Source organism: Rhinopithecus bieti, unplaced genomic scaffold (assembly GCF_001698545.2).
Source record: "Rhinopithecus bieti isolate Rb0 unplaced genomic scaffold, ASM169854v2 scaffold_17962, whole genome shotgun sequence".
In the NCBI taxonomy this organism is placed as follows: Eukaryota; Metazoa; Chordata; class Mammalia; order Primates; family Cercopithecidae; genus Rhinopithecus; species Rhinopithecus bieti.
In genome coordinates this window covers 2,608,448-2,623,975 of record NW_016809457.1, presented here as the reverse complement: position 1 = coordinate 2,623,975, position 15,528 = coordinate 2,608,448, and positions in this window count along the sequence as shown.

The window sequence follows — 15,528 nt, the reverse complement described above, 5'->3', positions numbered from 1 at the left end:
AAAAATAAATAAATAAATAAATAAAATAAAAACAAAAAAATAAAAAAAAAAAAGAAGTCTAACCTAGTCATCAGAAATTCTTGAATACATTGTTGAATTTTCTCCGTCAGTATTGTGTGTGTTTTTTTTCCTTTTCCTAGAACTAAAATCTGTTTGTTTTTTATTTGTTTGTTTGCAAAGCAAAGTTTTTAACAACTTTCTAATGAAATTATTCTCTTTCAGATATTCAAATAATTTGGAATTTGTTGTCAGTTTCAGAAATTGGCTTAGTCCAAGACCGTAAATATTCAGCTTGACATCACAAGACATCTGCTCTTTGATTGCAATATGCTACTTTTATGATTTTCTTTCAAGAACTCTGAGTTTTATTTACATGTACCAGATTACATCCTATAAAACTTGAAGTGACTGCTTAGCATTAAGACTTGCAAATAACAATAAGATATATGCAGACACAGGTTAATAAATTGGCCTTTATATTTTCCCCTCATGGTGCAATAGCTCATAGTTCCTCAGTAATTCCAGAGAAGAGAGGCAAGGATGCAGAGGCTTGGAGTTCATTTCAGACCTGGCGCTAATTTTACACATACACAAAAAAAATTAATTATGGTAAAGTTCATTGCTAATGCTAAAAAGCAGCGTGTATGTGTGAGGGTCATGGAAGTGGAGAGAGATTTACCTCTTATGAATACTGAATTATTGAACTTAAGAAAGAAATATGGCTTTTTTTAACTGACTTGAGTCCTCTTTATATTAAGGATTCCCTTGTTTTCTATTTGTGTCTCTTTCATATAGAGCTTACATTTTGTTGTTTGTTCCCTTGCTACAAACTGAGGCCAAGGTTTGACTTCTAAAGTATTCTTTTCAAAGCTCTCAATTACTTAAAAATCCCTGGATTATCTAAAACTTCCTACAGACTACATTTATTTTTAAATAATTGTGTGTGAATGGTTTTGTTCATTAACCATAGATTTAAAAGTGCAAAAAAATATGAACTATGAGGAACAAAAAAAGACGCTTCAAGGCCTTTATGACTAAGTGTGTTGAATAATATATCTAAATAAGATGATCAAATAATGAAAGAGAATAAGCATGGTCATTATTTTATGTCTATCAGTGACATTGGCCCTTCTGCTTAGAAGATGTTTCTTAAAAATCTTATTTTTTATGTAGCCTATTTAATGTTTCGAATTTGCAAGTATAAGAAAGCAAAATGGTCATGTTTGAAAGCCTGTTGCAGGGCTGAACTAAACTCAGTAAGTGATGCCAGCATCACTGTCATAAATTTGTTTAATATAGTTGCTGCATCAGCATTCAGTTGTAGACCTGACATAAGTTGTTTGAAACCTAGTCCAACCCCATCGCTTTGGTTAAATTAAAACTTCCCCTCCCCATAGTGGTTGTTTACAATATAGACTGCTTGTTGTTTGGGCCTCCTCTCACAGGCCCAAAATCCAACATACCCCACATCTGCTAACTACAATAAAACACATGGTTAACACCAGAGTTATGTAAATAAGTTGTCCCTTTGCTGTGTTTTCTTTAAACTAGCCAATCCACAACTGCCACAGGAAAGCCTAAGGAATAATGCCCACCGACCTTAATAAACACATAGTCCCACCAGTTGCTCTCTTTCTCTGTCTCTCTTCACCAGCACCCACATGTTGAGCTCCCTGCTGCCTCTGGGCTTCTTGCAGTCCTCCCATCAGCATCCTTTGCCTCTCTGGTCCTGTGAGTAATAAATTTCTTCTGTTTCACACATTTTGGTTTTACTTCCTCCTTGTGTCTCACCTGACACACACACCCACATTTAACTTTTCACTGGTCAGGGCTCTCCCAGAGAGTGGCTATCTTGGCTTATGGCCAGTCTCATGACAGACTTTAACACCAAATTAAATTAAAAGGAAACCGTAACAATAGAAATCACAACCATCAGACTCAACAGGTCACCCTGCCCAATACCAACACCTCCTGAGTTAGCCATCAAATGCAGAGCTAGAAACTTATTACAAATGAGATTCAAAGCAAGGAAAGTTCTACAGATTTGTGTTCAGTTATAAATATTTTCCAAAATTATTGCTTACTTTTGTGAGAATTTTCTTTTAATTCCCTGGAGTCATTGGAAAATAGAATTGCATACAAAGAATACATAGGAAGGGTTTAAATAATGCAGGCTGTCTTTTCTAATTAAGGCCTAAAAAGCAGTTCTCATGGTCAAGCTATAACTGTCAGGGAGCATTTCCCACAAATGTTTTGACTCATGTTAGAATTACAAATTATTTATAACTGAACTAGAAAGTAAATCTCCAAGAAATCATTGAAATGTATAGAACTTTATAATACATAGTTTAAGCAGAATTTTCAACAGATACCCAGGCAGCTAACCATCTCTACTCATTTCTAACATCATAAACATAAGACACAGAGTAATAATGAATAATGAACACTCTATACTTCAGTAAAGTGTCTATTGGCTTGAAAATGTTAAACACAATAAAAAATAACTCATTCATTTATATTGTCTAACACTGTTTAGGCAAATAAAATTTTTATTCACCACATTTTATACTTACTTAGAATCTAATAACTACAAAATATTGAAGTATTTAAAATGGCATAGTGCTATTAGTGATTATCATGGTTTACACTAGCTGCTTTGAAAATGAATGCTTAGAAGCTTTTCCAACAATATTAGGTAATGTTTAAACTCTATGCTCAACTTTCTTCTGTCAGTTACATGAGATAGCAGGTACCTTAATTGGATGTCTTATTTCAGGATATCTGGGTGAATAATCCCTGCATAAGCATGAGAAAGGCCCTGGACAAAAAGTAGAACTTCCATTTAATGTTCTCTATGTGATCAAATGAGGTTTCCAATGTTTGTTTATCTTTAAATTATCTCCAAAAACATAACTCTAGAGATATTTTGTTAGTCCATTCTCACACTCCTATGAAGAGCCATCTGAGACTGGGTAATTTATGAAGAAATGAGGTTTAATTGACTCTCAGTTCTGCAGGCTGAACAGGAAGCATGGCTGGGAGGCCTCAGGAAACACAAGCATGGCAGAAGGTGAAGGGGAAGCAAGCACTTATTCTCATGGCCAGCAGAAGAGAGAAAGAGTAAAGGGGGAAATGCCACACACTGTTAAACCATCAGATCTTGTGAGAACTCATTCACTATCATGAGGACAGCAAGGGGAAAATTTCTCCCAATGATCCAGTCACCTCCCACTAGGTACCTCCTCCAATATTGGAAATTTTAACTCAACATGAGACTTGGGTGGGGACACAGAGCCAAACCATATCAGCTATAGTCCCATATTATGCAATTCAACTACTAATTAAGTGCTGAAAACATACGCACACTAGTAAGTACTATAGGCTACCATAGTTTCACTCCTTTTACATAAATTTAAGTAAAAACAAAAAAAGTTATTATTCTCATCCTCAAACCTCTACTTTTTTAATGCACTGGTAATCAGTCCAAAATACGTTCAATTGTTTTTTGCCTACTCAATAATTTTTGTATTAAGACTCATGTTTGCCATGGATTAAATTATTTGCCAAATGCCTGCAAGTATCCTAGGCTTAGAGGAACTAAGGCCAGGGAATATTCATTGGTATATGCAATATTCATACTAAGTTCTCCGTGAGCATGTAGATATGAAATGTAACACTTCAAAACTGGAGATTTGTTATCAGATCTTTATTATGATATCATTATTGGGTATCTTTATTACTAGAGAAAATGAGTGATGCTGAAAAGAACACCAAAATGTGGAAGTTTCAAAAAGAAGCATATTGAGAAATAAATTTAAGATAGTGTTTAATATAGTGATTTCAAAATAGTATTTGGGAAAAATCCTTTTGTTAAATATTGTTTGTGTCTTCTATAAAATAAGTCAAAACATAGGTATAGTGTTAACTTTTCCTTACAGTCAGGAATTATTAAGATATTACAGGAAAAAAAAGAGTAACAAAGTACACTACACATTGACTTGTGAAAAAACAGCATTGAAGTTTCTGTTAGTTCAAAGTTATAATCTTTCAAATACACTGAAAAGGTCTTAAAATATCTGGATCAGATTCATCTTGATCAATGGTCTATTTTCCAGGCTCTTTCCACTGGTATACCAATTCTGAATCTTGATTCCCATGTAAGTTTGAAAAAGCCAACGGAAGCAATTACCAAGAACACTTTTCTAAAAACCTACATTTAGAATGAGTAGTAACTTTCTCTGCAATCAACTTAGACAGCTAACCATTCATTTTGACCTCCAGAAAAAAATAAAGCAAAAAAAAATTGACCGAACGCTGATCTTAAAAATCTTATATGTATTGTATGATCAGGGTTTCTATATCATATTTAAAATGCGATGCTTTTAATGTATTGTATGGGAAGACCCTGCATCTATTACAGTGCACTATGACAGAGACAGATAGCTTCATCCAGTGAAATAAACCTATAACCGGAGGCCAAAATAATTTACCTACCTTTGGCATATATCTTAAATGCCAGTTAAATTTGATATTGGAAAATACTCATTGGGGAATTTGCCTGTATACTTGGCATCTACAGCACTGGCTCTGTACCACCCACTCAGTCCCTGGAGAGTCCTGCCAGCATCTTCTCTTCCCTGAACTTCAGAAGAAGCCATCTGCTAATGCCACAGCCAGGAACCCGATCTCAGAAAGTCTTAAGCTGTTTTACTTCCATTTTTGTCTCAATCACTTTAAAGTCTCGCTGCTTTCTTCTTTCTGCTGGTGATCCAGGAGGTCTGCACCCCAACTCCTCTGTTCTGCTCATCCCAGAAAACCTTCTTCCATCTGACTCCTTAAGGCATTTCCCCTTTTGTTCATTCGACAGATTCAGGCTGGGTCTCTTGTTTCTCTTCCATACATTTGCTTGTCTGTAAATATCAAGCATTCACTCAAGGGTTTTCAAGTCTTTACAGTCATTTGCAATTATTATAATTATTTGCAGTCTTTTGGCAAATAATTTAATCCATGGCAAACATGAGTCTTAATACAAAAATTATTGAGCAGGCAAAAAATAATTGAACATATTTTTGACTGATTACCAGTGTATTAAAAAAGTAGAGGTTTAAGGATGGGAATAATAAATGTTTTGTTTTCACTTAAATTTATATAAAAGGAGTGAAAATACAGGGCTTACATTCTTTACTATAAGGAGAAAAAGGAAAGTATAATATCATCTACAGTTTGATTTGAAATATATAAAATCTATTTAGCATAGGGAGAAACTCAAAGAAAATATTAGAAATGTCAGTAATTGTTCTGGCAAAGTTTTCCCCACTTTCCCGTATATTTTACATTTTCTGTTAATCTGTCCTGTTTTCATAACAAAATAGTATCATTATCTTAAAATAAAAGATTTTTTTATTCTATATTTGGGGGAGGTTGATACAAGTGATGTTTTTAAATAGTAAAACCAAGCAGATGACTACAAAATATGACAGTATTGTATGACAAACAGATTTGTCAGTATTTCCATTAAAATACAAATTGGAACTTATACAAACAACAATTAAAAGAGGAAGATTACATTTTAAAAAATATTAATCTGAAACAATATCATAAAATCACTTCACTCTTCATGAAAAAAAGTTTCTGATTTTAAAAAACATAGATATACAATTTTGGGTATGTATAAATTGCATATTGTCATGCAATGTTATTTTGTAATGCATATGTAATACATATGTTAACATATGTAATGCATATCTTATTAACTTGACTTAGTCAGTCCTAAATGTATGCATATTTCAAAACATCATGTTGTACACAATAAACATGCCCTATTTTTATTTGTCAAATAAATAAATAAAAAGATGCATTCTGTTTTTTTTAAGTATCATCCCTCAGCACAACTAAGCAGGGAAGCATGATGTTCTGACAGGTTAGAAGAGGATCCATCAGTTCAAATCTATCCCTGCATCAATAGTGTGTCTATCTGCTCAAGCAAACAGAGCTCTGGAGATGCCTACAATAAATCCCCAAAATGGAACTAAGTACATTTACTTGGAAGCTTCCATATATAGGCAGAAAGGTCGCCTTGTTATCCAACTATTCATCCTATGTGTGCCTTCTGTTCTGATGTTGCACACATAAGCAAAATAAATCCTAATCTGAAAACATTCACTAATAAATTCACACTACTTCCCAGATGACTCTAGTGTTTAGTGATATCTTTGGGCATCTGTCTCTTAGTGATTTGGGACATCTGATAATGCCATGCAAATCACTTGCATAGAGAAATTAAAATTGAAAGATTGCATGAAACATACACAAAAACTTTGACAAATTAATGCTTACGAAAGTTAGACTAGTGAATAGTCTAGAGAAAATGGACAGAATGATAAAGAAACAAGAATGATGACTAACAAAGGATTAGAGATCGATCTTCAGGACAAATGACTTTATAATTACACTACACAGTCAAAGATGAAATGAAAATGATAATATCTTAATATATTAATTTGTCTGAAAATTTACACCAATCAAAATTAATCTTTGATTCATTCTGAGTCATGTTGAGTTAACATATAGATGGAATTATAATACATTGCATAATATACAGTTTCATTTTCTAAAACTGATATCACAATCAAATCTTTTTTTCTTTGCCTATTCACCATGTTCTTTGGCTTAAGTGTTCTCTTAAAAGAGATATCAATTTTTTCATATACTACAAAGACCAAGAGTATATTTTCACAATATAAGCCTTAAGAAAAGATTACATTTTCTTTTGAGGAATACGTCGTGTGCTAAAGGTTAAGAATTTCATTTGGAAGAAACTTTTTAATCATAGTCACCTACCAGCACCCTCCCTCCCAATTCTCACCTATCCTGAAGTTATAACGAGCTTAAGAACTTCTACAAAAGCAAAGCCATTAATATACCTGAACAATGTCTATTGAAACTATAGATGAAAGCTAAAAAGTGAGAGAGAGAAAAAAAAAAAGATGAAAGTGAGATTCAAAGAGAAGGGAAATAACAGTGAGAAATACGTAAGAGTTGTAAGTTGCATGAAACAATAATTTTGCAGAGCACCATCAAAATTATCTTAGCAATACCAAGACTACTGTCTTTGAATTGTAGTTAAGCCAGTGAAAGAGAAAATACAGTACAGAACCCTCCCCTCATTAAGCTAGCTTTGTGTCACTTCTTGTATATTTTCTTCCATGTCTTTAATCTTCTCACCTAGAATGACCTCTGCCTTCCCACCTCCACCTATGCAAAACCACCCCTTGCTGCAGAGTCCAAATGAAGCTGCACTTCCTTGGTGACTTCCATGATCACTCCGTTTACAATGAACTGTAGCACTTGGTTGTTTAAATATAAACTCAGTCTTTTACTGCTAGTTCCATGTTATGTTTGTATGATTGTGTCTGTAATTAATCTGTGAGCTCCTTGTGGGCAGAGGTTGAGTTTCTTTCATCTTTGTAACCATATTGCCCTGCGTGTTGTCTAACACATAACAGTCACTGAAGAAATGTTTTCTTGTATGAATAGACAGAATATATATCATTCAGAAACTAGAATAGTGCTTGGCACCATTGAGTCAAAGAAATAGGTGATCACTTGATGTAACCTGAGGCATTTTTTTCTTTGTTTCAAACCAGCTGAATGTGAATTTAGTAAAGGTTTTCCTGAAATTTGCATATATAAATATTAAGAATAATTCACTCTCGACTTTCCTTACTATTTTCCTTCTTTATCAATCATCAGGTGATATGGTTTGGCTCTGTGTCCCTACCCAGTTCTCATCTTGAATTGTACTCCCATAATTCCCATGTGTTGTAGGAGGAACCCGGTGGGAGATAATTTGAATCACTGGGGCAGTTTCCCCCATACTGTTCTCATGGCAGTGAATAAGTCTCATGAGATCTGATGGGTTTATCAGGGGTTTCCGCTTTTGCATCCTTCCCATTTTCTCTGCCGCTGTCATGTAAGAAGTGCCTTCAGCCTCCCACTATGATTCTGAGGCCTCCCCAGCCATGCGGAACTGTAAGTCCAATTAAACCTCTTTTTCTTCCCAGTCTCAGGTATGTCTTTATCAGCAGCGTGAAAACAGACTAATACAGTAAATTGGCACCAGAAGAGTGGGGCGGTGCAGAAAAGTTATCTGAAAGTGTGGAAGTGCCTTTGGAACCGGGTAACAGGCAGAGGTTGAAGCAGTTTGGAGGGCTCAGAAGAAGGAAAATGTGGGAATGTTTGGAACTTTCTAGAGACTTGTTGAATAGCTTTGCCCAAAATGTCGATAGCGATATAGACAATAAGGTCCAGGCTGAGATGGTATCAGACAGATGAGGAACTCGTTGGGAACTGAAACAAAGGTGACTCTTATGTTTTAGCAAAGAGACTGGCAGCCTTTTGCCCCTGCTCTAGAGATTTGTGGAACTTCGAACTTGAGAAAGATGGTTTAGGGTACCTGGTGGAAGAAATTCCTAAGCCCCAAAGCATTCAAGAGGTTACTTGGGTGTTGTTAAGGACATTCAATTTTATAAGAGAAGCAGAGCATAAAAGTTTGGAAAATTTGCAGCCTGACAATGTGATAGAAAAGAAAATCCCATTTTCTGAGGAGAAATTCAAGCTGCCTATAGAAATTTGCGTAAGTAACAAGTAGCCAAATGTTAATCCCCAACACAATGGGGAAAACGTCTCCAGGGCATGTCAGAGGTCTTCTCTGAAGCCTTCACAGGCCTGGAGGCCTAGGAGAAAATGGTTTCTGGTTTTGTGGGCTGGGCCTAGGGTCTCCTTGCTGTGTGAAGTTTAGGGACTTGTTGCCCTATGTCCCAGCCACTCCAGTCATGACTAAAAGGGGCTAAGGTAGAACTCAGGCTGTTGCTTCAAAGGGTAAAAGCCCAAGTCTTGGCAGTTTCCATGTGGCCTTGAGTGTGTAGGTGCACAGAAGTTAAGAACTGAGGTTTGGGAACCTCCGCCTAGATTTCAGAGGATGTATGGACTTGCATGAATGCCCAGGCAAAAGTTTGCTGCAAGGGCGGGGCACTCATGGAGAACATCTGCTAGGGAAGTGCAGAAGGTAAATGTGGGTCAGAGCACCGACACATAGTCCCTACTGGGGCACTGCCTCGTGGAGTTGTGAGAAGAGGGCCATCATCCTCCAGACCCCAGAATGGTGGATCCACCAACAGTTTGCACCATGTGCCTGGAAAAGCCACAGACACTCAATACCAGCCCGTGAAAGCAGCTGGGAGGGGGCTATACCTGGCAAAGCCACAGGGGCAGAGCTGCCCAAGACTATGGGGACCCACCTCTTGCATCAGCATGATCCGAATGTGAGACCCAGAGTCAAAGGAGATCATTTTGGAGCTTGAAAATTTGACTGTCCTGCTGGACTTTGGACTTGCATGGGCCCTGTCACTCCTTTGTTTTGGCCAGTTTCTCCCTTTTGGAATGGCTGTGTTTACCCAATACCTGTATCTGCATTGTTTCTAGGAAGTAACTAGTTTGCTTTTGATTTTCCAGGCTCATATGTCGAAGGGACTTGCCTTGTCTCAGATGAGACTTTAGACTGTGGACTTTTGGGTTAATGCTGAAATGAGTTAAGACTTTAGGGGACTGTTGGGAAGGCTTGATTGGTTTTGAAATGTGAGGACATGAGATTTGGAGGGGCCAGGGACAAAACAATGTGGTTTGGCTCTGTGTCCCCACCCAAATCTCATCTTAAATTGTACTCCCACAATTCCTATGTGTTGTGAGAGGGAGCCAGTGGGAGATAATTTGAATCATGGGGGCAGTTTCCCCCATACTGTTCTTGTGGTAGTGAGTAAGTCTCATGAGATATGATGGGTTTATCAGGGGTTTCCGCTTTTGCATCCTTCTCATTTTCTCTCGCCACTGTCATGTAAGAAGTGCCTTTAGCCTCCCACCATGATTCTGAGGCCTCCCCAGCCATGTGGAACTGTTAAGACCAATTAAACCTCTTTTTCTTCCCAATCTCAGGTATGTCTTTATCAGCAGCATAAAAACGGATTAACACATCAGGCAAACAAAAGAAAAAGGAAAATCCCAGAAGTTGAATTTCTTCTACCCAATTTAGGTATATGTGACTGGTACCCTTCACTGATTGCAGGTTTTTGCTAAGGAATTCAGCTGCTGTCAAGGTAATATCAACTCTGAAGTAGATTTCTTCTTCTGTTCTCATTACAATCCCGAATTCATTTTTACATAAATAATTTTTTGAAGTTGTAAAATATTCAACATAGTACTTATTTAACTTAAATCTCTCATAAATTTTGAGAAAAGACCATAAATCTTTTCTGAGACAAGACTTTACAATACTAAACACCAACTATCAAACCTGCAATAGAATAATTACAAAAGAATATTTTCTTTACTAAATATATTAATTTCTACTTGTGTTTCTCTAATGATTAAATAAACTGTTGCTGAAACCCATTAAGACAAGCAAAGTATGTGCGTTAATAAGAAAGGAATAATATACCAAAGGCTTGTCCTTATAAGGATTTAGATATGTCACCGAAGTCTAATTCCCTGGGCTGACATAGTGCTTTATAGAATTAAAGGTAGGAAGAACTTTTTTTTCCAGGTCTGTGTCAAACAGACCTGGAAATAGAATGCACTTCAGTGTAAGCCATTGAGAAAGTCTCCAGGAAAACGAATGGGTAATTGTTTCCAGTCAATGTTCGGTGTTTCTCTGACTTGCTGATACAGTATACATTGAAGCATAAAGATAATATATATTAATTAAATCTTTTATTAAATTTTTTATTATTTATTTTTTATTTATTAAAATAATAAGATTTATTTAGACAAATCCAAACTTTGGTATTAATAGATCAAACACAAAATATGATAATCTCACTGGTAAGTTAATTCTATTTAGAGATATGTCAGTAATCTTTTTAGAGCTGGTCAGATCATACTTTAGATTACCAAAATAAGTTGCTATGAGTCTTTTAGTGGGAATTATTTTAAACACAATTGTTAAACATGTCTATTCTTAAAATAGACAAGAATTATCCAGGTTAGCCATTAGCTTGTTTTGAACTACATCTAATAATAATTAGCCAAGTTATCAGCACAGGAAGAATTTTCAAATTTGCTTAAATAAAAATACTTTAAATGATGTGTACAATTACATGTATATCTACAGAATAAAAGCACTTTTATTTACAAAAGTCATTTTGAGCAGTCAGTATTGTGACTCTAAACCAGCAGTTCCCAGACTTTTAGTCTTGGGATCCTTTCACACTCTTGAAAATGAAGGAAGACTGAAAAACTGTTCCAGATAGCTGGAGACCAGGCAAAAGTAATAACAAAGTTTGATATGGGATTCTGAATCAGTTCCTTAAACAAACAAACAAACAAAAGACATGAATGGAAAAGCTGGTGAAACTTAAATGGGGTTTTTATTTTGTTAATGGCATTGTACTAATGTTAATTTACTGATCGGATAAGTATATCATGGTTACGTAAGATGTTCTCCATTGTGAGAGGCTGCAAGAAGGATATTTGAAAACTCTCTGTACTATTTTTACTGATTTGTCATACATCTAAAGAAGCTCACAATAAAAGATTTTGTAAATTATTAAGAACAGCAAAAGCTTTTGTTTATAGAGGTATCAATATCAACAATATCAATATTCAAAATTTTAAACTGAGAAATGTTAAGGTATGTATTTATTAATTCATTTTTAAAGTAATAACTATCCAGTTAAATGTTAACATAAATAGCAATTTTATGAAATAATTATATATTTTTTAAAATAACATTTAATTAGAAAAGAGTAGCAAATTATTTACTTTCTGCAAATATTTTAATGTCTGGGCTAAGAAAAACACTCGGTTCTCCTTGTTATCTGTCCCCTCACCATTCCAAGTTTTTATATAATATATTAATATAGAGGTGGTGTTGGGGTTTTTTGGGTTGAGTTTTAAATTTAAAAACTAAAATAACAGCCCCCCTCAACAGAGGTATGTAGTTGAAAAGAAAAGGGAAGAAGAATATCTTTTAGAATCTTTCTGATAATGTGGATATTCTCCTTTGATACTAAACCAAAACTTACCAAGTGATGATTTCTTTAAGGTTAGCTGTGACATGGAATATGAAACCATAATAAAACTTCTTTTTCACTCTGTTCCATTAAAATCTATTGGACTATTTTGCACTTTAAACTTTTACCTACATGTGATTTTGTACTATCACATCTCAGTCATTTGAAAAATATTTCTTATGCAGATTTTCTAAATGTTAAATATCTAATTATAAGATAGAGGTAAAAGCCCACAATTCCTAATATCATTGCTAATCTCATCAGAAACATCTTTTTAAGTGTTGATAATCTTTCAAGTTTATGGTAGCAAATACAAGTCTTATGAAATTCTAATTTTTCACGTGAGCGGTTGGGTTTCATTATGGACAACATATACAGTCAGTATCTTCCCAACAAGCTCACTTCATTCATTTTTGAGGAAATACCTACCAAATAACAAGACTGAAAAACCATAGTCATTATTCTTTCAAGTAAAAATAGTGTTCTGTGTAAACCCCAGCTAGTTCAGCTCACAACCCAAACAACTGCGCAAGTGCTTTCTTTGAGGCAACTGTCATGCTGCATTGTGCAGCAGAGTGGTTTCTGCAGAATATATTTGAAAATACGTGTACTTGAAGCCAAAATGTAATAAAAGTGATTATTTGTACTGCCTTTTCAAGGGCATGCTCAGGGCAAACTGGCTTCATTTCTTTGTTCCGTAGTGATGAAGACCGCAATGACTTCTGCCAACAGTTGGGCCCACTGCCTCTATCTGTGCAAAGGCACCACAGTTTAATCTACTATGGCTTTGCACCACCAGGGCAAATGTCAAAACAGTGCAAAGGGCAAATACATTCTTACTGTTACGAATAGTTGTGGCTTCACGGACTCCAAGGGACTCCTTCCACAAACCACATTTTGAGAGCTTCCACTCTAACAGAAAACAAAATCTCATCACAATAGCAAAATGTATTGTTCTGCAAAATAATACTGGGCAATAGTTGCACAGAGATAGATGTGGAATGTTTTCTAGAGAAGAGAAACTGTTTTGAGAAGCTCTGTGAGTGAAAAGACACATCCGTCCTGAGTTTACATAACAGATAGAACCCTGGGCTTTTGCAGAGCCCAGTACCAGTACCAGAGATCAGAATCAGTAGGCATATGGAAAAGTAGAGTTCCATTTTCTTGAGTCATGCAGCGATAGGAAAGGAGAGTGGCACAGGGAAAGACAAACTAATGTATATAATCTTTACTTTTAAGCAATAGAAAGACCATGGTCTCTGCTAAATGCTCTGTGTTGTTCACAATGTGACATGCTCCCTGAAAACAGGAATTGCTTTTTATTTTTTAGTCCCTAGGCCAAAGACAATGATTAGTATCTAGACAGGATTCAATAAGTGCTAAACAAATAAATAGACAGGCTGGGTGCAGTGGCTCACACCTATAATCCCAGCAGAGATTTGGGAGGCCAAGGTGGGAGGATTGCTTGAGATCAGGTGTTAAAGACCAGCCTGGGCAACATAGTGAGACTGTTTCTAAAAAAAAAAAAAAAAAATTAAAAGAAAAAATTCAGTTAGGTGTGATGGTGCATGCTTGTAGTCCCAGCTACTCTAGAGGCTGAGGCAGGAGGATTGCTTTAGCCCAAGAGATTGAGGCTGCAGCAGCCTAGGTAACAGAGTGAGACTCTGTCTAAATAAACAAATAAAAATGACTGGACAAACAACAAGCTAAAATGCCTGTAGTTATTAAATATTATTTGACTTCAGGATAGGAAACAAGGGAATTTATTATTAAACTGCAAAACAGGGTGGTGATCTAAAAAAGATCAGAGAACAAAGCCCTAGTAGGAAAATTCAGGGTACTTGAGAATTCATATTTCTTGCTATTCTCTTTTCATTTCTTTCTATCTATCTGGTACAACTTTTCTCCTTTACCTAAAGCAAATTTGCTAATGGATTTAGTTAAAAAAAAATAGAACAATACACATAAATGTATTTAGTATACATTCAAGTACTGAGCACTCCTAGAAGTTCAAACCTGCAATCACCCAGATAGGTGAATTTCAGGTAGCAAAGAAGGGCAGGGTAGCACTATTGAGTCATAGAAGAAATTGAAGTCTGCATCCTGGGTTTGAGTCTAGCTCTGCCATTTGCAGACTGTAGAAATGTGATTAATTATCCTCTCAGTTCAGTCACCTCACAGGTAAAGTCAAATAACAGTCTGGGTTACGCTTACCCTAGAATTTTATGAAGAGCAAATTGCAGAGATTAAGATAATAAGATAAGTTATAAAGCCCTCAACAAACTGATAGTCTTTTATCTTCCAGTCCATCACATTGTCAGTGGGGAAAGTTTAGTTCATGCCTAGAGTGCCTGGCAGGTGATATAAGATGAAATCACACAGACTACATCTCTCCTCCCACCTGGCCTGGGTAGGATAAAGCTTCGACAAACTTAAGGCATCAAGTATTTTTTTCCTGTCTTTCATGATCCCTCCTCTCCCTGTGCTGCCCTGCTCCTCTTGGTCTGCCATGTTGTAGCAGAAGTGATGATAAATAACTCAGATACAACCTTCCATGTGAGGAGGGTATTTAGTGAAAAGGGAGAGAGAAAATACAGTTTCTCACCCTGCATATCTCCTCTTATCCCTGCTACACACACGTAGGACTTTCCCTAAAGGCCAACATATTTTGGCTGATGGCTACTCTCAATTTTCTATGGGTAAGGTAAGAATGTGGAAAAGAAAAGCAACTATCTCCGCATATATTTCATCCCATTTCATTTGAAGCAAAGGACAGAAAATAAACATGGAGAAAGTATGCCTTGGGCAAAGAGCACTCAGCTTATACAAATTCTGCCCAAACATAAAATAATCAAAAGGGTTTTAAACACCAAGAGAATGAAACATTCAGAGACTTTCTAAATGAGCTATGAATAGCCTTATATTATTAAATCATCAATTGCTAAATAAAACTAATACATTTAGATTATTCACCTTGGAAAAAATAATAGAAAGAACATTGATTTTGCAGCACACTAATATTTTTTGAAAACTAAAATATCTCATTATTCCAAAATGAGCTGTGATGCAATTAAATGCAAGGCAATTTATTTCTCTTCCTGATATCTCACACTTATTCAAATGAAAAATAACATAATCTATCTTGAATTCCTACTCTTTAGAAAACAAAAGAAATGTTAGAAATGTTACTTTTAAAATGAAATATTTCGCTCATTTATGCAAATGATTTCATCTTAAATTCAGTACAATAAAATAATGTAAATCAATATACCTTCTAATACAAAAGAAAACGATGGCCTAAACTTTTCTTGACCATTAAAATCTTTTCTGGCAGTGACATGATCTTACTGGTGAAACTGATTAAATCTCTTCTTTGACATATACCATAAGAGAAGAGAAAGTAATACAAACTAGAAATCGGCATTCATTACGCCAAATTTTATTTTTTCATGGTCTTGCATTT